The 21,088-nt window shown below is 31.6% G+C and overlaps 1 protein-coding gene across 2 annotated transcripts in view; it reads right to left on the reverse strand.

Moving 5' to 3' along the window:
• Positions 1 to 1,640: 1,640 nt before the first annotated feature.
• The window catches only part of how (protein held out wings), a 783,114-nt gene continuing 763,666 nt past the window's right edge, over positions 1,641 to 21,088 (reverse strand). For both annotated transcript variants that reach the window (XR_011336682.1, XM_069849715.1), the window contains exon 8: positions 1,641 to 19,465. The gene's annotated coding sequence lies outside the window, so the exon portion shown is untranslated. The remainder of the gene's footprint in view (positions 19,466 to 21,088) is intronic.

The raw sequence follows: 21,088 nt of genomic DNA on the forward strand, positions 1-21,088 counted from the left end.
AAGTTGACTGTATCTCCATAAAATCTGTCATGGATGGAACACATAACAATTGAGGGGTTGAGAACCAAAGGGTTACAAGTGCGTTAAACTTACAAGGGAAGTATCACACCCTGCATGCCGAAAATTGCCTCGAAACTTTGGTGACATAACTGATGTGCTACGAGAAGACCATGTGCAAAATATTAGCTGCCCCTGAAATAAACCCGGGAATTATCTATATAAGCAATAGGGAAGTGGATACTAGTTGCTATAGGTTGGAATGGACAGCCCTTCCTGTGAGCAAGCCAGTGGAGCGGTGGCAACCAGCAGCGAACAGAAGCATGTGAATCAAGGTCAGTAATACAAGTGGATGGCTACAGGGTTAATGTATCCAGTACGAAGTTGAGGGTTGTTTAAGAAAAGAGAACTGTTGCAATGAGTTCCACAGAGCAAGACGTAAATTCAATTAATGTACTTGAGTTTGCAACGAGTTATTTCTGTAAGAATATTGTATCGTCTTCAGGAAACCTAAACGCGAAAGAAAGGAAATGGCCCAGTTCATTATTGAACTGACTGAAAATAGTTGTACAGGAATGGACTGGTATGAGGAAACAACTCTCGATGTACGTGAAGGAAGGGATTGTGATTCAAATGATAGATACCAATCACAAGACCCTTGCTCCTGCCACAGGTAATGTTGCACGCTCGAGTTCGATATTCGAGTCAGACAGTGAATCCCCAGAAGCCAGTGATACCAACAGTCAGTCGCCCTGCAAATCGTCCAGTTCAAGCTATGTCACAACCCTGTAAAAAAAAAAATGTAAATGTAGTTGTCAGCATGGACTACAAGAGGAAAGCTGTGAAATTCTGGCTGAATGAATGTGGTAAAAAGTGCCATTTAATATCATACGTTCGCAGGAACTTCTGTCACGTTAAATCAGAGCGACAACTATATTTATGGAAGAAACAGTTGAAAAATATAACGACACATCCCACAGAACATAAAAAACTTATGTATGAGAAACTATTTGCTCGTTTTGAACATGCTAGAAGACCATCGAATTGCTTCAGATTCCTCTTGGTACTATGGGAAAAACCCAACCGCTTCTTCCAGCAGTGGAAAGCCCTTTACTGCCACTTACATAATTTTGTTCATATGACATTCAGGAATAAGTAGAAAAAAGAATCACTCAGAAATGTTTATTAGGAAAATGCACAAAATACAGTTGTCATTTTGTACTGCTTACCCATAACGGTAATAGTTTTACTAAATCTGAAAATAATATACAATTGCAGAAATAGTGAATACTGAGCATATACAATTTGAGATCACTGACTTATTCATTACTGACAAAAAAAAATAACGAATTTCATCAATTTTTCAGTACTCAAAGCTGTATCTTTCCCATAATATAGTTACTGTAGTATTTACTAGTAAAATAGCAGTGCACACCTCATTGTATAAAATGTTAACATACTTACCACGTTAATAAGAGCCATTATCAGTGAAGAGACACCAATGATGCTCCATACTCTCACTAAAAGACGTGAGTTAATTTGCTTAGTTACCGTACCAGTAACTTACATTACCAATTAGGACTTCATTGAAGGACAAAAAGAATATATAATGAGAAGTGGGGAAAAAATTAAAACAGCGAGAATATATATAAAAACAATTTATTTGTAATTAAGAATTACAATCATCATGTATACAATGTTGCTGAATAAATTTAGTTCCATCATTTCTGCATCTGGATATATATTCTTCCTTGTTATGATGGGCGATACAATATTCTGTTCTCACGAATGTACCTTGAGTTCCTGTAGGTTTTATTTTATGTTGCATAATTCATATCATACTCAAGTTTTGAATGGAAAATTTGTTGAAGAACATATAAATGTATGACAACTGTTAAAAAACCTATATTATTCTCTCTCTGATTTACAGAACAACCATACTATACAAGTTTTGTTCTGATCCTTTGTTTTTTTAACAAAAACTATATGCTATTAGAAAACACAATCTCTTAAATGAGGGGTAGTTCTACTAATTTACTTCAGGGACAGGGTTAAACCTAAATAACTAACATTCTCAAGAGAATATACTAATGTGATAATACTTCATTCAAACGGTACCACAGTTTAAGACTGAAACAATATATTATGGATGACATTAATATACAATGAATAGTTTTGAACCCCTGGATTACTATTTATCTATGACCTACGGTCAGTAACGAATAATTATTTTGAGTTCATTATTCTCTGTTCTTACGGCTGCCTTTATACAGACTCATCACAGATAATGAGTACACATGAAGATTAACTGTCTTAAAACTTGAGTATTGCAACATTTGTTCACACTTACTACCATCACCAATGTAGACGTCGGTAATAGCGCTCTCTCTATCAATACTGCCACATTATAACGATTTAGTCAACTCTGAATATAAGCAACAATGCAAAAATGTGCAAGAAAGTTTGTGAACATTCTTAAATATGAGCAAATCCAGTTTTGATCATTAAGTACCATTCTTTTTATTCAATAATTTAGTATTACAAGATTTTTAATAACATAATGATGTGCTGTAAATCTATTTTATTTATGGGCGGTAGGTGATGAAACCACTGTCTCGATAATAAGTTATAGTTTCAATTTTTCTGCATAGCTTTTGCGCAATTTAGGAATGTCATCTCAATTAGAGTAATTATTTTAAGTGGTTTAGAAAAACTAGTGCCATTTTTCATTTCTGGAACTAAATTAAGACATGAGTGTACTCAAGACATAAATTGTCGTTTCTTTTTTAAAAATGAAATGTATTATTATTTTTATTATTATTATTATTATTATTATTATTATTATTATTATTATTATTATTATTATTATTAATGACGGGTACTTAAGCTGCGGTTTGTTTACAGTGATCATCGCTGGGCACACATCGCTTGCGATTGTCGCCTGGAGTTGCTAGCAGTTAAAATGAATGTGCACGATTTCTTCACAGCGATGATCGCCAATGTAGATCCTTGGATGCGAAGCACATCACTGGAGGTTGCTTCTGAAGCAAATTCAGGACACACATCGCAGCATATATGTTCAATAATCAATATTTAGAGAAGGCCATGTAGAAATATTGAATCGAGTTATGGCAGCAAACCAAATGAGAATTGACAGCGATGTATGCTGATAAAGAAACCACTTTCTGACGATCATCGCCTGCATTTATAATCGCCGGCAATGTGCGTCCAGCAATGATCGCCATAAACAAACCGTAGCTTTAACTGTTCGTCATTCACCCATATATAGCCAGTTATGTAGGCAAATTTACCAACAGAGTCATTGTCCAGGGGGCGCCATAGGAGGCTGTCTATGCTATACCCACTGATGATGGAGATTTGTTAATGTGTCACAAGAGAACGGGAGAAAATCCCTGTGTTACCTGGACCATGGGCTTCCCCAATACAAGTTATAAATTGAGGGTACACTGAAGATGAAACGGGGGTCCAAAGGATTGTAAGTCTAGCGCTCTAGCCACTAGACAAGCATAACCGATTTATCATCATCATGTAAGTACAAGCTATGAAAGCTCCTTGATGCTGAATTCACAATGTTACGTCAATTTTCTAATTGTCCACTTGAAAAATTTTTTAATTGCTCTCCAAATTTTCAAATAATAGTAATTTTGGTCATCCTAATGGTCTTCTTCCTGTTGACATTTCTTTATCAAGTAATCTGTCTGGCATAGATCTAATGACACGTTCCATCCGTTTAATGCATTAGACTAATAAATTGTTGGTACTACAGTACGAACAGTTTAAAAGCTCCATGCAATCGCTGGCATTCCCCCTCCATGAAATCGTGGTGCTCTTCCCGCAATGGTGAAGTATTCACTGTGTCGTCGTATACTCATCTTGAAGATATACAACAAGTGCAGAAAGTTGTACGGCAGAACAAGACAAGTATTTAGACAAAGATTTACTGGCAACCCAGTTCCAACACGAAAAGCAATATTAAAGTTAGTGAATAAGTTTAATAAAACAGGTTCTGTAATTTGACTGAACAGAAAAGAAAACGGAGATGTTATGAGGAAGAATAAAAATGTACAATCAGTGGGGGTGCGTCAATAAGAGCACAAGAGCACGTGAACACCTTGTTTCCATTAATGCACGACTAGTTTTATTATTTAATACCATATTGACGTAGAGGGGATGTATAATATCAGAATCGAGTATTTTAAACTTCCAGCGTCTTGCATGAACGTCTTATGTAGACTTGGCAACATCCGTTCACGTACAAGCCGTGCTTTTTTCAAGAAGGTTACAGGAATTTCACGCATGCGCGGGAGAAAATTGTCTTTCGCTGACCGCTTATGACTCGTCAAGAGCACAAAGCATTAAGTGAACAGTGAATATATCCTACAGATGTCAGGTGCATCGATGCCTATCGTTCACGTGCTATATCTCGAGGAGGAAATTAATAGTCTGTACTTCAGCCTGTAGGTGTCAGCATTTCTCACTGTCAGAATGTTTACAGTGCTGCTAGGAGAGTGTAGTTTGTGAATTACCATACTTCAGTGTCAGCATAATAGCATAGTTTGGCTTTCAAACACGTGCTGGGTGAATGTGTTGGTGGTATGAATTTAAATATCTGTATGGTGGTTACAGTATTTAAGAATAATATTTACTGGCATGTATTTATAGTAATCAATCTATGCGAATGGGATTACAGTACTGGTATAGGCTATAGTGTATTAGTGTGTTGTGAACCAAAATATATTACTGAACACACGCTTTTGTAAATATCGGTACTGTGGTAGGCTATGTATTAATTTTTAACAAACGTAAACAATGAATGCTGTTCAAGTAATTTTGAACAGTAAAGAACTGGGTAAACTGGCTTATGGGGAAAAATTGGAAATAAAAAGACTGGGTTTCATTATTATTATTATTATTATTATTATTATTATTATTATTATTATTATATGTTGTTTTGAATTTATATACGGTTTTTTCGGTAGTGAAACACTGGAATCATGACATTTCATATTAAGCTAAACGTACGATTTCAAACTCTCTTCGATTTGGAACACAAAATTGTGAACACACATAATATTTTATCACGAGCCGCCACTGTGTACAGCTGTCATAAAGAGTTAGATTTAGTAGTAATAGAAGGTTTAACTAAAGAGATTAATGCTATAAATTTAATTACTGAAGAAATTGAGCTTCAGGAAGAAAAACTTGGTGAAATAGGAGCTACCTTGGAATGTAATCCTCGAAAATCTCCTTTCTGGACTTGATATACGTCTTCAAGATGAATATACGATGATGCAGTAAATATCTCATCATTGCACATCACTACGGCACTCCTTAATGAAATCTTACATGGGGCTTGGGCCACAGAACTGGTCGAGCAATATTTCGAGACTTTTAACAGTCGGTTTGTATGTTTGTATATTCTGACTTGTGAATATACAATTCTAATAGTAGGCCATTAGCTACAATAATACAAGTTTATTGATTTTTCAACATCTTCGAGTTATAGTATAATACAGAGCGTTCGCCTATGGGTGGGGCCAGGAAAGCGGCCTGCCTGCGGTGTCGCTTGCGGGAATCGTCTATCCATAAGCTTCCGCTTTCTATACTATACTCTGTAGGGTTTTAATTTTAAAAGTTTAGCAGCAGTAAAGACTGATGTTTTTGAAATACTAACTTTCTGTGAAACACGTCTTAGAGATTTATTAGGAGAGCATGTAAATGATGCACTGATTTCATCAATTTTTTTCTTCCGTCAATACTCATTTTCGCTTAGGAATTGTAGCATTTATCGACCCTGTTGTCCTTAATTTGTAACAGTATCTCTACCCGGAATTGGAGCACCCAGATATTTCACTTCAAATTGCCTACGCACCTTTCTGCATGACTCTGTTTCCACATATGCATCATACATAAAAACTCTCTGTTCAAGCGTGAATTTTGCGTTTTGCATTGTTAACAAATTTTACACACACGCTGAATATTTAAGCAACTGTGTCAAGAAACTGCAGTATACATGTTAAATACTGCAACATCTGGCTCACAACTGATAACTTGTCGACCTTGATGTCCTTGATTGTTGAGCGTGTCTCAAAAACTGCGCGCACAAAGTGGCGTATCAGTACATGCCGCTTTCCTGGCCTCACCCGTAGGTGAACACTCTGTACATACCGAAAACTGTAAGCGAGACTTATCTGGTCGAGAATGCAGTTTAGGAAACAGGGTTTCCATGCATTCGAGATCAGATAAGTCACGATTTGCGGTTAGTGCATAACTTTTTGCAATACTTGAAAAAATGTAAAACGTAATAATACATCAAAATTGCATTTCTAAATTTTGCAATAAATTCATAATTCAAGTAAGACATGACTTAGTTGCTATGTTACTAGTTTATATATCGGAATTTAATGTTTCAATGTTTAATAGTTATGAAGCAGTACAATTTGACTAAAATGTTGTAAAAATGAGTGAGATTGATACTGAAGAAGCTGAGGGTCTAGCATGTGCATCACTTTTACCGGAAAAAATCAAAGGAAAGGTACCGGTATGAAGTATCTTACAATGTTTTTCGAAAGTGGTGTTTTGATACAAATGTTAATATTCATACCAGTGAGATTGTGTTATTGGCATATTTTTTTGGGAAATCTAAAAAACATATATCTCCAGCAAGCTTATGTTACGATTATTCAATGTTACAATCAACTATCTCTTTAAATTGAATCGGTTCTTAATCTTAACAACATGTCAAATTCATGGACATTTCACATTACAATTAATCAATGCATTTGTAGATTTTGGTAAAGATCCATTAATTCAAGGTTTGGTTGTCAGGTTACTATTCTTTTGGGTACTACATCATTTCCAACTCGTACTGTAAGTATTTCAGACCTATTCAAGAATTGCTGCCATGAACTTAATACTTTCACTGTCAAATATACTATGTTAAAAATAATTAATGTACGAGTACATATCAAGTATTGCAAAAAATAAATTTTATATTAATTTTACTTTAATATTATACAACATTTATTTTTTGGAGGGTTTATATCTGAACGACACTGTAATTTCTTTGAATTGTGTTCTTCTATTTATTAATACATCCGCCTGTCATAACAGATGACCATATAGGTCCGGAAAACAGTTAAAAAAATGCATATACGGAATAGAGAGAAAATCAATACAATAGGTAGCAATCATAGTACAATATGTAATTTAGAAAGTTTAAAAATTAAACATTATATAAATGATTATGTAAAATGCCTATGGATTTCTTTAAGATATTTAAACAAATATTTTTAATATCTTGGGATGTCATATCATTGTTTTCAAATGTCAATATTTATATGCCAATCTGCAGGCACCAAAAAGCAAACCTCTCACCAACCATGTACTTTTCATTTTGTTCACATTTCTGGTAACGTCGATATTCTTCTCAGCACCAATACTACATTAAGAAATTCTTGTCAGATTGTTAAAAATTACAAAACACATATTTACTTAGCAGAGTCTAAAGCTCTGTTAACCTAACAATTGACACAATAAATAACATTTTCATAATTTACGGCATTTCTTACATTTTGATTACAGAAAAGTCAATCTGAAAAGATCCATTAGGAGACCATTCTTTACTGCCCAAATAGATTTTAACATCTTGGATGTAATTAAAGTCAAACATGACAAAAATTAAAAGCATAAAGGGTAAGAAATATGGCAACTGTGTTCCAGAACAGTCTCAAAGGTACTTGAATTCAATGTAAGGGTATTTTAAAGCAAAACATGTCAGAAATGAATTTATTTAATTTTAATAACTGAATATTAAGGATTTCTTTACTAAATCATCTGCTATTATTAAAATAATTAGTAGTGAGGTAGAAGAGAGAATACAATTTTAGAACTGTGAAAGCAGTGTTTAAATACGATAAGAACAGCCTTAGTCTGAAATAAGACAAAATCGTGAGACTATTGTAATATCTTTGAAGAAGGTGACCTTGAGTTAGTGAGCATTCATAATGCTCAAATAAACTCCTTATCAATGTAAATCCTGTTATTAAATGCACCTTAATTTATTTACCAAGAGGACTGTTTCCAATCTTGTAACACTTGGAGCATTAAGTATCTGGCCACATAACTAGATTTGCTCACATGCAAGACTTTCAGATCTACAGTTAGAATTTTAATATTTAATTATTTTATCTTCCATGTACACCATCCACATTATGATGAATGTGAAACCATAGCCCCATTTCTAATACATTTCTTTCCAGGAACCTCACCCCATTTAAGTAACAATAACTATAAAGGGATTTGTGACCATTTAGTTTTCAACTTATCTTTCAATGAAAGCTTCACAGCTTTACTACCTCAATCGCATCAATGGCACTTGATTCAGTGATATAAAAATATAATGTTATACGCATAAATCCATTCAATATTCTATATAAATTCCCCATATTTTATTATATAAGTCTCATAAACATCATGAATTCTATTAAGTTCTTGGATCTGTGTTCATTATTTTTTACATAACCTACATAACTTATATATTTTGCAAAGCACAACAAACTGTGTATAGATTCATAAAATAAAAGATTCATTCAATTTTATGGAAATCTTGCAGTATTAAAGGTATCTATATTGAATAAGGTACAGTCCTGGGATCAAATAGAGGTATACAATACATGATTTTCATCAAAATATAGCTTTAAGAAATAACAACGATATGGTTTTACAGAGCTATTAAGATTATAGAGTAAAGGAATTCACTCTTTATATTGCAGCATTTTAAAATGTTAAAAGAAATAAGAGACTGTGATGTTTAAAAATCCGTTTCAGCCAATCTTTTTTAAGAACCTACAATGTTTCAACAGAGAGAAGATCTACCATCATAAATCGCAAAAATACGATTAACACATTTTCATATTTGAAGAACAAACATTCAAAACCTGACATGTCCTTCTTCAGATGCCAAAAACTTGTATCTCTGCAATGAACGAAACATTTTCTGAGATGAATTTTTTTTTTTTGCAATGAACAAAATATTCTCTATGATGAATTGTTTATTTTGCTATCGATTCATATAAAATTTCACCACGGAAAAATATTTGTTTATTACAGAAACAAATTTTGTAGTACTATCAGAAAATGGATATGTCAGGTTTTGAATTTTTGCTTCTCATTTATTCCAGCAAATACGCAATGGTGATGGTCAAATTTCCAAAAATTTGCATTATGAAAATTAAATATTAACACCTACACTGATCGAATAGGTATATTTAAATATATGCTTCACATTAACTTCTATTTGAATAAACAAATTGTTTTGTTCTAGTATTTTGACTCCTATGCTCCTTTTTTTTTTATGATTCTTGATCCTAAACAAATATTGAATTTTAAGGTTTCTTTTGTCAAGAGGATATAACATGCATACAACTTTGTAAAATCCTTTCGGAGTATTCGACATCACAGTCCTTCCATTTCTCCACTTTTGCTGTTACGTTATTCTACTAATTCATATGTGACTTTGACTTGTATTTCACTGATGGTTTCCCCTCGATCTTGTTTTGTTGGTATATATGAGCTCAGTTTCTAACGAATACAATGCGACTCAGATTTTCGAACAAAAATATATTCCTTTTGATGTACAATATTTGTTACTAGTTATAAAATTCACAAAATGCAAACCATATGCTCTAGTACTAATACAGACAACTTTCTACATGAAAGTGATAATGTATGGAAAGACTAATTCAAGGGAAGAATTTCTTCATGGAAATTGCGTATTAATATCTTAGCTTCTTAAGTTTAATTTTTCTGAGAACAAAGGAAAACTAAAGAACAAGTAAAACATTTATTTTCCAAAATATTATGATAAAATTTTACTGTGTATTAATTTGTGATACATTTCTATTTGACTTATCAAACATACCGCAGCCTGACTAACATTATTTTTCCTTCATTTAAGTATCTACTATTTCATTTGTCACTAATTAAGGAAAATAACAGAAGCAGCATGATCGCATCACACGAAATAACCTTAAGTCTTTGCCATATTAAGAAATTCGATTATTGCTTTTTACTTGTTATAAAAAAATATGTTTAATGAACAACTTTTTAGCTTTCATGTGTCCATGTTGAAACTTTTATCTTAATTAATTACTAGCCAAAAGTAGTAATTACTTAAGTTAAAAGTTTCAATATTAGCACAGGAAAATTAAAAAGTTATTTATTTAACAAATTGTTAGTGACAAAAGTGTTTAAATCAAGATGTACAGAGTTTTTCTATGCAGGCCGATCCAACTCCAACTTCTGCCTAACAAAATCCGTTGGCAGGCTGCAAGTTGTTGTACACTAGCATATAGACAATTACATTCACATTGCCCTACGCAGATGGTCCCACTTCACCAGTTACCGTCTGGCTTCTCAAGCCAGGTGCTCTTCACTATGGTCATTAAGCTGATGGAACATTACTACCTGGAACCGGTCTTCATAGGAACTCTTTGTACATAAAAATATGATACATATAATAAATGATAGCTTGAATGTTCAATAGCAATAATATTATTGTACACTATGAATACTAATTTTTCTAATCAATTCTAAATAACTGGACATACAAGAGTGTAATGGTGTGTATTTATTTATTTATTTATTTATTTACTGGTTGAATGAATTCTGTAGAAAATGAGAATGACTTCAGATTCTAAGTTGCTTAGATACCATAACTAGCAACAGTTCGATAAAATATGTAAAAATTATTTAACAAAAATCTGTGTACGAACAATACAAATCGAAACGAAAACTCCGAAATATTACAGAAAGTACACATTTAGAATGTGTAATATACGCACAAAAAAAAAAAAAAAACAATATTTTAAATAGCTATCTGTCTCTGAAACACTGATAAAATCTATCTTTTAATATCTGTAAGTTGGGAAACAACCACTGATACAAGTCAAATTTTAAATGTCTATAATATAAGCTATAAAAATGCCACATTTTAACTTTCTTTTTTATTTCATTAGCTATTTTGCTGACAGATTAAAAAAAAATAATGTTCTACAAGGTAAAATGTGGTAAGTACATGAAATCTTGTATACATAATACCCAGTTTGAGAACATTCTTATTCAATAAAAATTTTAATCTGCTGCTATTTAAAAATCTAAAGCATGGCTACAATGATTTGGCACATTGAAATAGTGTCTGATGATAAGTGAATCAAACCAATTCCACTGTTCACATGAAACATAACCCATACACAATAAGAAGTGCAACTATCACATCAACAGTGAAAGGGTTCAACTATATGACACATAATAATAACTGAGTTTTAGTTTCAGTAATTAATATTATAATGTACTCTCATTCAGTTTTGTGATGAAAATGAATATAAAATTAATGCCACAAACTTTTGTTTAGAGTTAAACATATTTTAAAAAATCTCAGTCCATTTGAACTTGTTAACAGTGTATATATCATATAATAGTAAGACGATTTATTTGAGTCTACATTCTACAGTGTTTATTATATACCAGCAGTTCTCAACGTTATATTGCTCAGAATATTTAAATATTAAAATGTGCCAATACGAAAGATAGCAAATAAGAATTGAAGTGTCTTGTACAGTTGTAAATATGAAGTTAATGTAAATGTTTTTTTTTTTTTTTTTTTTGTTCTAAGGTCTGTTCAGAATTTGTAAAGAAATGGATATAAGTACAGTAAATAACAGTAATAAAAAAAGAAACTAACATGTACCTCCATACAGAATGAGGGGGCACGGAATAGTGTTGCATTATTCTGCATGCTGGAAGTACCAGGTTGGATTACCTATGAAGTCACTGATTTTCTCCATTCGTCTTTGCCTCTAACGGAAATTGTGTACTAGGGCTATTTCCTTGGACGTAAAGGCAGTAAACATTTAGAATTCACATTCCTACTGCTACTAGTGTCAACTTTCTAAAATAGGTGGGAACCTTAGTTTCCCACTACCCAGTCAATGTTCAAGAGGTAATGACAGTAAAATAATAGCTAAAAGCAAGCTACGAATTTTGAAAGACCATACAGTGTTCGATAGTAAACATACAGATTGAAATCGTATCTTCATTATTCATAAAACCAACTGTAAGAATTTCATCTACATCATAGTTGAATAATGTCATGTACAAAAAATGACGCGGAAAAATAAGTAATTTGAGTAAAATATGATTCCTTATAAGATTTAGTGTATCAAATGACATAATTAAAGATGGACTTCAAAAAATGTTTTCTGCACAATGGTTTTGTAGCCACTTTAAAATAATGATTATTTAAATAATATTGGTTATTCTCTCACATTTGGTGTACACAACAGATATTGTCATACAAATCTGGCTTCTCAGGTATAGCTTCCGGTAAATCTGATTTGAATAATTTCAAGGGCGCATTCAGCCAAAAGTCCCGTGTTCAATGCCCAGCCCCGTAACAGTTTTTTCCTTGAAATTATTCAAGATATTGTCATGTTGGTTATGAGTAGATGTAGATGACTATAAGTAGCCTATATGAATTTCTTTGAAACTAAGTAATAATTAAAACAGTTAATAATGTCATATTTTCATAGAAAATTATTCTGTAAAAAATGTAATCGCCAGTGTTAAGAAAGAAAAACAATTTAAAAAGAGAATATACAAAAATATTCTGGAAGATGAACTGAGAACTGCTGTAAATGTGTTAACAAAAAATTTGTTGTCAATCTCGTTTCTTAAGACACTGTCTAGAAACAAAGGCACTGATATCCAAAATTCATCTAATACTTCCATTACACTGTCATGACATCTTCCTCTATTACACACAGTTTCCATAAGATTATACAATAAGTATAAAAAGCTGTAGGATATATATTTAATTTTGATTTAAACATCAACAAATACTTCACTATTGATGATAATCACCCGTTCTTTACTACAATAGGCAGAAAGAAGTTAAAGTTTTGTGTATGAATAATCGTTCATATTCTAGACAAGTAAAAAATGATTTTGTTAGCATTTGGTCACTGATATTTTTTCATATTTCAAACAGCCCAATCGCTATAGAAGATTAATCTATTTCTGTAGGGCCTATATGTACGAACTATGATCTAAAGGGTACACGGGAAGAAGGGGCTCATCAACAATTTCTAAATTTTAGAAAAGAGCTTTTTAATCAGTGTAATATGCCTTTTCTTTGCAGTTCTCTGAAGATTTCAGATGCGATTTATTTCTCATAAGAAGCTCCTTCTTTCTAGTTTGTCTTGATCAAATGAAAGACCTCATGATAATGTCCAGATGGTGCCAATATCGCAATATCTAGAAAAAATGCAATGAGTTATTTTTTCCCATGTGCCCTTCTATATGCATGAATTGTATAATGGCGTAACAAGAAACTAATTCGAAGCACAAGCATTTACTTTAGAACTATTTTCAAAGCCCTTTTATTTCTCACTCTAAATTTATGTAATAAGGAGCTAATTTTGGGAAATTTCTGTCAACAATATTAGTTGAAGGTGCTTTGGAGAGCTAGTCAAAATAAACTTCTACTATCTGCAACACAGCGGTTCCAAAATATTCGTATTTCTTGAATGATTAACTCTATATTAATTAAGTACCGGTAAATTTATTTTATACTTTAAAATTCCGTTGGATGAAGTTTGTGATGTGTCACATATCTTTGAGTTTCAATATTATCACTCTGAACTAAATTTCGACAATGTATATCGTTTCCTATGACACTATATCCTATAAAAAATCATAAAGAGAATTATTTCAGGCATATTTAAGATAAAATGGCGTTACAATACTAAAAAAAAAGCTATACAAAGACAGACGATAATGCAAAAGAAAAACATTTCATTGGTACTAAGAGCACCGATTTCGAACATTATCTATAAATTGATTTTTTTTCTAGTACTACAGAACTTATAATCCACACATTGGGGAAATAAAACTAAGGGGTTTAACATTCTCCCTGTTACAAAGATAGTGTTTAACACACTATGTAAATAACAAATACAATACTTTTATGTTTTCTAAAATACTCTATAGGTACTTCAATTCCAGAACAAGAATTAATTAAAGTAATCTGCAACGAAAATTAATCAAAACAGACTTTCTAGTGTCACACTGCCACTTTTAATATTAAAGATTTAGTCAATTTCGTACAACAATGCTTTTGCTACTTTTCCACCATAATATTTTATATTTTTACTTCAATTAGACTTTTTCAAAACTTCTAATTTGCCTGTTAGTAACAAGAATAACATATTCGCTTTAAACTCAAGCGTAAAGTAATTTAAGGTAGCATAATCATTAGTCTTTTAATTGTGGACTGGAATGAATGGTTGGACGAGGAATACACTGTTTCTTATTGTTTTTGTTGAATTATCACGAAAATTGCTAACATTTGTAGGTACAGTTTTTCAATATGAAATGGAAGGTCTGAATTCTTAATCAAAGTATTAATACTGAAAATTCCTCTTATTTGTTACATTATACTAAAAATCAAAATTTACTAGATTTTACTAGGTATTTAATTTTTCTATTGCACCTACTTATCTCAAAACTAAATGATGATAACATGAAACATCTTCTGTGTAGTAACACCATTCTGGAAGCAGTATCTAGTGAAGTAGAAAAGAGCTAACTACACAAGACCAGGCAGAAGAGTTGGAAATGTAGTAAAAGACTATGCGTAAACCAAATCTCTAACCTAAAAATTGAAAAACTCAAGACAAACTGGCTGAATTTGAGATTCTTCAAAAGAAGATTTCTTTAAACGATTAATTATTCAAAACGAAAATTTAAAAAATCACAAGCTTGCCATTTAAAAGAGCAAATAGCAATACTTAGAAACAAAAAACTAAAAATAAACTTGTAGAATAAGTGCTAAATATTTTTAAATAGTTTTCAATGCCTGAAGGACTGCAGTACCTAAAATTGGTACAAAATTAGTTGTATAAATTTAAAACACATTTCCTACATAATACAATACTAATGTAGATTGAAATGTTAAAATGCAATACAGTAAGAAAACCCAGTGTGAAAATTACAGTAGGATTACTTTAGTTGAAAATGCATTTTTGTTAATTGAGTAAAAATAAATCACGTGTGCTGATATTTGGATTTAGTATATTAGAGCAACAAATGGACAGAGAAGGTCCAAAGTCACTTAGTCTCGATATTTAATATTCACAACATTTTGGGTTTGCACTAATACACAGTATAAATTGGGTGAATGACATGAAATGTCACAAACACAATTGTATCCTTACAACAACAGAAGATAGTTAAACGGAAGTAACATAAACATATTCTCGAAACTGAAACGCACATTATTCGTCCTTCTAAAGCACTAATGAATTTAAACATACGAGTACCTAAATACTATAAATTTTTCTGTAACAAGGAGAACATCTCGCCTTAGCTTTAAAGTTTGTAACACATTGCGCACATAAAATTATAAACGTAAATTTCAAATCAACGTGCCACTTGAGTACATTTGAGATTAGTATATTTTCAATTTTTATTACTTGCATTTACTTTTAACATAAATGACCACTCTTCAAAATTTGGTTATCAGTGTCCCTAAATACATTCAAATAAATGTTACAAATATTTCTAAAATAACAATATAACATACTTCAAAATCTGAAAATGCCATCAAAAGCAATATATAGGCCTGTTTCAAATATTAATAACAAGATGGGGAAGAATTTTAATACCATCCCACACCTAATATCAGTTCCCACTCTGCAAGCTTGTATGTATTTTAATTTCCTTAGTTATAGTAACTTTTTCAAAACTATTTTTCGTAATTTTTACTGCAATATCAAATGGAAATGTAATTATTCTTTATAATGAAGTATTCGTGGTTATATTACAACACATGCAGTTATTTTTTGTTGTTGTTGCCAATGACAGAGTCATAATATGTTAAGTATCATCTTGAATGCTTAACGAATTGCATAAAGGAAACCTCCAATACCTAAACCTTATAACTACGACACACACACATATACATATTTCAATTCAGAGACAACATATGACACAAGCACCTCTACGGCAGCACCTGTTCATGATTTCAACCCGACTGTGCCAATAATGAAGATTAATATAATGTTCTATATACATATACTTTTATGAGATTACTATATTACTTACATTCATGTAAATAAACAAAACTGAATCATGATACTATGCTATATTAAGTAGAAAAATTGTAACTATGTACAAAGCTACCATTTAAAAACAACATAATTCCATTTCTGTTATAGTATTTTATATTACTAGACGATGACTTGAAGAAATCCATAAAATAAATCTTGCATAACGTTGATGACTGAAAAGGATACTCTACATAAAAGAGAAAAAAATATTAGCACTAGAATAACAAACCATAAACTGATCAATAATTAGGAGAAAATAATAAAAAAAATATTATACTCCTCTTCAACAGTAACCCATCTACGTGGCCGAAATTTAAACGATTTGTTGTAGTAGTCACATATTTAATTTATATCAAAATCATACTATATCACGCATACTAGATCTTCAGTTACAAAATCTATTTGAGAGCATAAAAACTAACCTCTTAACAAAAAATATATACTTTAATAAAAAAAACCACAGTAGGTCTACACACAAACATCTGATATTGGATTTCTTCATTCAGTCTGAAAAAATAAAATTGCACTCAAAATAATGTGTCCAAAAATCATACATGGACATGAACTACTCGAACCACACTGGTATTTTCTCAGTTGCTATGATGTGAGAAGTTAAATAATGTAACAAGGTAATGCTGTACAATTAATCAATTTCAGGAAAGCCAATGAACCAATTTGGAAAAACTGCACTTTACATCCTGCTGTATTTAATACTTTTGTATAAATATGGTATTTTAACATAAACTTAAATTTTATTTCCATTTACATTCTGCTGGTCTACGTTCCATAAGGCCTGCATGTCTCGTCATAAATAAAAAAGTGTACCGGTACGATAATTTTGAGTTTCAAGGACAAAAGAATGTGCGTTATTATTAATATGCCTTTTATATGTAAGTTTTCTAAACCATGAAATTGTTAACATTCGCGAAAATGTACAAATATCTGGTTTGAAACTGAAACATACTTTGTAATGAAAATAAAAGCAATTTATTTCATTCCTAAATTCTTAGAACTAAACTGAAAAACGATTATGATATTAACGATATTAGGATAAAATATGCTAGCCTTATATAATGTACATATATAACTAAATTGCACTAGAAGTTACAAAAATTATAGAAACAAATTTCATTTAACAAGAGTTGGTTCAAGGTTCATCTCTTCAACACTTCAATAAAGAAAACTCAGAAACTTCTAACAAAATTCGAGGATATTTTAAAATAAATTGTAGTTACAACTAATTTAGGTTCGAAACTTTTGCGAACATACTTGAAAATGTAAAATTACACGTTTATTATATTACTGTAAGAAAACAAATTATTTAATCGGACAACACGTCCTCTTGTTGTAAGATCTCCAATTCTAGCAAATAAGGGTAAGGTAGTGAGTTTATCTGTATTCAAAATCAGAATTATTTACATTCAGACTTTAACATTAATGGGATAAAGAAAAAGTGTGATGAACAAAAATACGATAATGCTCAACTAAGTTTCCTAACCTTGAGCAGAGTTATACAGTAAACATTAAATTATTGATCTAATAATATTAAAGACAGAAAGAAATGTATTGCTAACAATGAATAAGTTTGAGATTCAGAAAATGGATTTAAAATATATTATGTTCTTTCTCACGTCCATGTGTGTCTATATATAAATGACAATCATATATATAAATGACAATCAATTTTGAATTATCACAACAAGAGCATTGCAAGTCACTCGTATGTATTACCATCCTGACAGTCAGTACAAGTTTCATACTAACTATCGTTTTCCACTGTCACCTCCAACTTCAACGTGATGCAATAATTTCCTTGAGAAAGGGAGTAAACTTTGGACGGAAAGCCAATAATGCAAATCTAATACATAATTCTTATAAAAATAACAAAACTTGAAGCAGTACCAGGTGCTGCCATCTGGTGAAATTATCACACACCATTTCCTTTTACTTAGTCATCACCTCCACCACTACAATCGTCCACTGGTGATGTCAAGATAACTTTCTGTGCACATACACAACGGAAAATTAGTAATGGTTATATAATACACACATAATTAATGTACTAATAAGGACATACCAACAAACAATACTAAACTATCCATACTAAGTTCTTTAATCAACCTAGCTAAAATAATATCAATCGCAATAATTAATCAAAAAGGACTTAACTACAATATGCTCATTTAAAAAATGAAATTAAGTAAGTTGTGTAGATTTGTTTAGAAACAAATTTGAGTACACGTAACACTGAATGCCATCTAAGAGATACAAACAAATTCATCTAAGGATGATTGTTGGGATAAGGTGTGTCTTACTGTGTTTCTGAGCGTGGACACTTCATTCAGTAAATCACCACCTACCCCAACTCTCCTTCCCCACCCCTCCCCCCAAAATAACAGTAGTTGCCATGTTACATATTGGTTACATAATTAAATGCACATGATTTTTAATGTTACAAACAACATTTTTCTCTTATTCACGTAAACTCAGCAGAGGTCAACATAACATTACCTGCAGGACTAAATGCTACCATATGTCCAGCGAAGAGACTCTCATATTTCTTCTGTATATAATAAAATATTTTTATATAATCAAAATAAAACTCACGAAGCTGTTCTACAGGTGAGTAGAATTTCTTAAATTAAGCCCTCAACATACACGCCTAATGAGCATTTATTTCTGTGTATAATTCCATAGCTATTCGCAAGAGTGAATTACTTACACGAAATTCTCTACACATAACAGCAGTGCTTGAAGTGCATGTTTAAAAGAATTTCATATCTTCACAAGGAGACGTGTTAATAAGGAAAGTGAATATATTTACTATTCAGTCTATTTGTGTTATATTTTGTGTAGGAAAAGGAAGGAAAAAGGTACAATTTCCATGTTTAAAAGTTTAGAAGCATCAAGAAACACAGACAGGAGAAGTGTTACCTTGATCTCTGCTAGTGTACGAATTGGGAAACAAACTTAATATCTTAGAACATACAGAAGTGCTGTGTCGCTGACCATGTCCAATAGAACCTACCCCAAGGCTCTGAAGTTGAAAGATCCAAATTCCTGGGCAGGCAGCAGGCGAGCGAACAGGCAGTGAATGAGCGACCCATCAGAGTGCTGCGAGTTAGTCCTATAGTAGTAGTGGTAGTAGTATTTTTATGGTGAGTGCAGATGCTTTGTTTTCTAGCTCCACTGTACGTACGTGCGTGCAGAGATGTTACGGAACACGAGGCGGGCGGGCGGGCGAGGGGAGCTAGGGATCCATTGTTAGCACTCGAAGCCTACAAAGGCCAGGGCCAAAGTTGGTGGGCAACCAGGTTAAAGAAGAAAAAGAAAAAACAGAATGTTAGTACTTTTTATAGTCAAAAGTCTGAATTTTATATGTTTTAATGGTAATCAACCCCAGTGTGTGAATTATAAAAATGCTAGGTTGTTGTTTGAATGTTACTATTCTGTATGCTTTGTTATCTTTTCTTTTTACATAATGTTAATAAATTAAATATTAAGAAGAGGAATTAACTATTTACAAATTCATACCTCCTTCGTTACTAAGAAAGAAACTAAATATTAATAAAATACTATACTCTAAATATGGGCCACATGAGCGCTATCACGCAATTTTAATTGCCATACAATGAATAAACTAATTTACATTACTTTGTCTTGCTTGTTCAGTATTGGAAATGGCAACAGATTAAAATATGAATTAATATTAAATATGCAGTATCTTAAAGTGCTCACCAAAATATCAGCTCCAGTACTTTCTTAAAACTTATGCACAAAAATGTAATAAAATTTTTAATTGTTGAATAACAGCTGAAATTTCGAAATAAGTAACATTTATTTTCATGAAATTGTAATTTAACTAACATTAATCAGATTTTGTATACATAAAAGATGATCTATAGTCTCAATTGCACAATTCTTTACACTAATAAGAGCCAAAACTTCGTATTAATTACATTTACTGCCATTTGATAAAAATTAAATATGCTGCTTATGTGGACTTTAAGAAGCTTCAGACAAATCTTGCTGCCTGTTTCAATGCAAACAATATATACAATTTTGCATTAACAAAACGCTTCAGACAAATGGCACTACCACCATCACTAACTGCTACAAATTACGTTTTAATTAAAAAGGAAGAATACCTATGTATTTAAAGATTTACTTTTGAAATGTATAATTCAACAGAGATGCTGCTTTTAATTTTATAATTAATATGTATAACTAGAATTATTCCAGACTACTTTTTCCCATAAAGAGATGACATGCCATTTTCATAAACCGACACACAATTAGACGACGAACACAATTACATGTGCATATGTTATAATGTAACACTTTTCAATTTCTGTGGTCAAGTTAAGACTAAAATTTTAAAGTATGTTGTTTTATTTATTAAGTGAAACGTGTATCAAAACCACAATCTGTCCCATTTTGTTGGAGTTATATTAATTTAAATGTAATAAAATAACACATATTAGTATAAGAAGATTCTATAAACTGTTTCCAGTTTTCTTATGTTTAATACATAAATATATAATTCCAATAAATTATAAAATTTAGATCTCTAATTCAATTACACCACGAGATGATCTGAACACTACCATATTAAAAAAAAAACCTGCTTCAGACAATAAAGTATTGGTACATTTTAAATATGAAAACAAAATTTTTTTACGTTATTTAAAGTAATTATCTCCATTAAATATTACATCTTAATTTTGATCTGTAGCAACTATTTCAATATTTTATGTTCAAGATAAACCTTATATGATCAATGTGTAGCATATACTGTATTTAATATAATCGTACCTAAAATGAAGTTATTTGGAAAAGTGTTTTTTCTCGGGAAAATACAAATTTAGATAATATTATCATCTGCTAGGAGAAAGAATAAG

Source organism: Periplaneta americana, chromosome 16, assembly GCF_040183065.1.
Source record: "Periplaneta americana isolate PAMFEO1 chromosome 16, P.americana_PAMFEO1_priV1, whole genome shotgun sequence".
Classification (NCBI taxonomy): Eukaryota; Metazoa; Arthropoda; class Insecta; order Blattodea; family Blattidae; genus Periplaneta; species Periplaneta americana.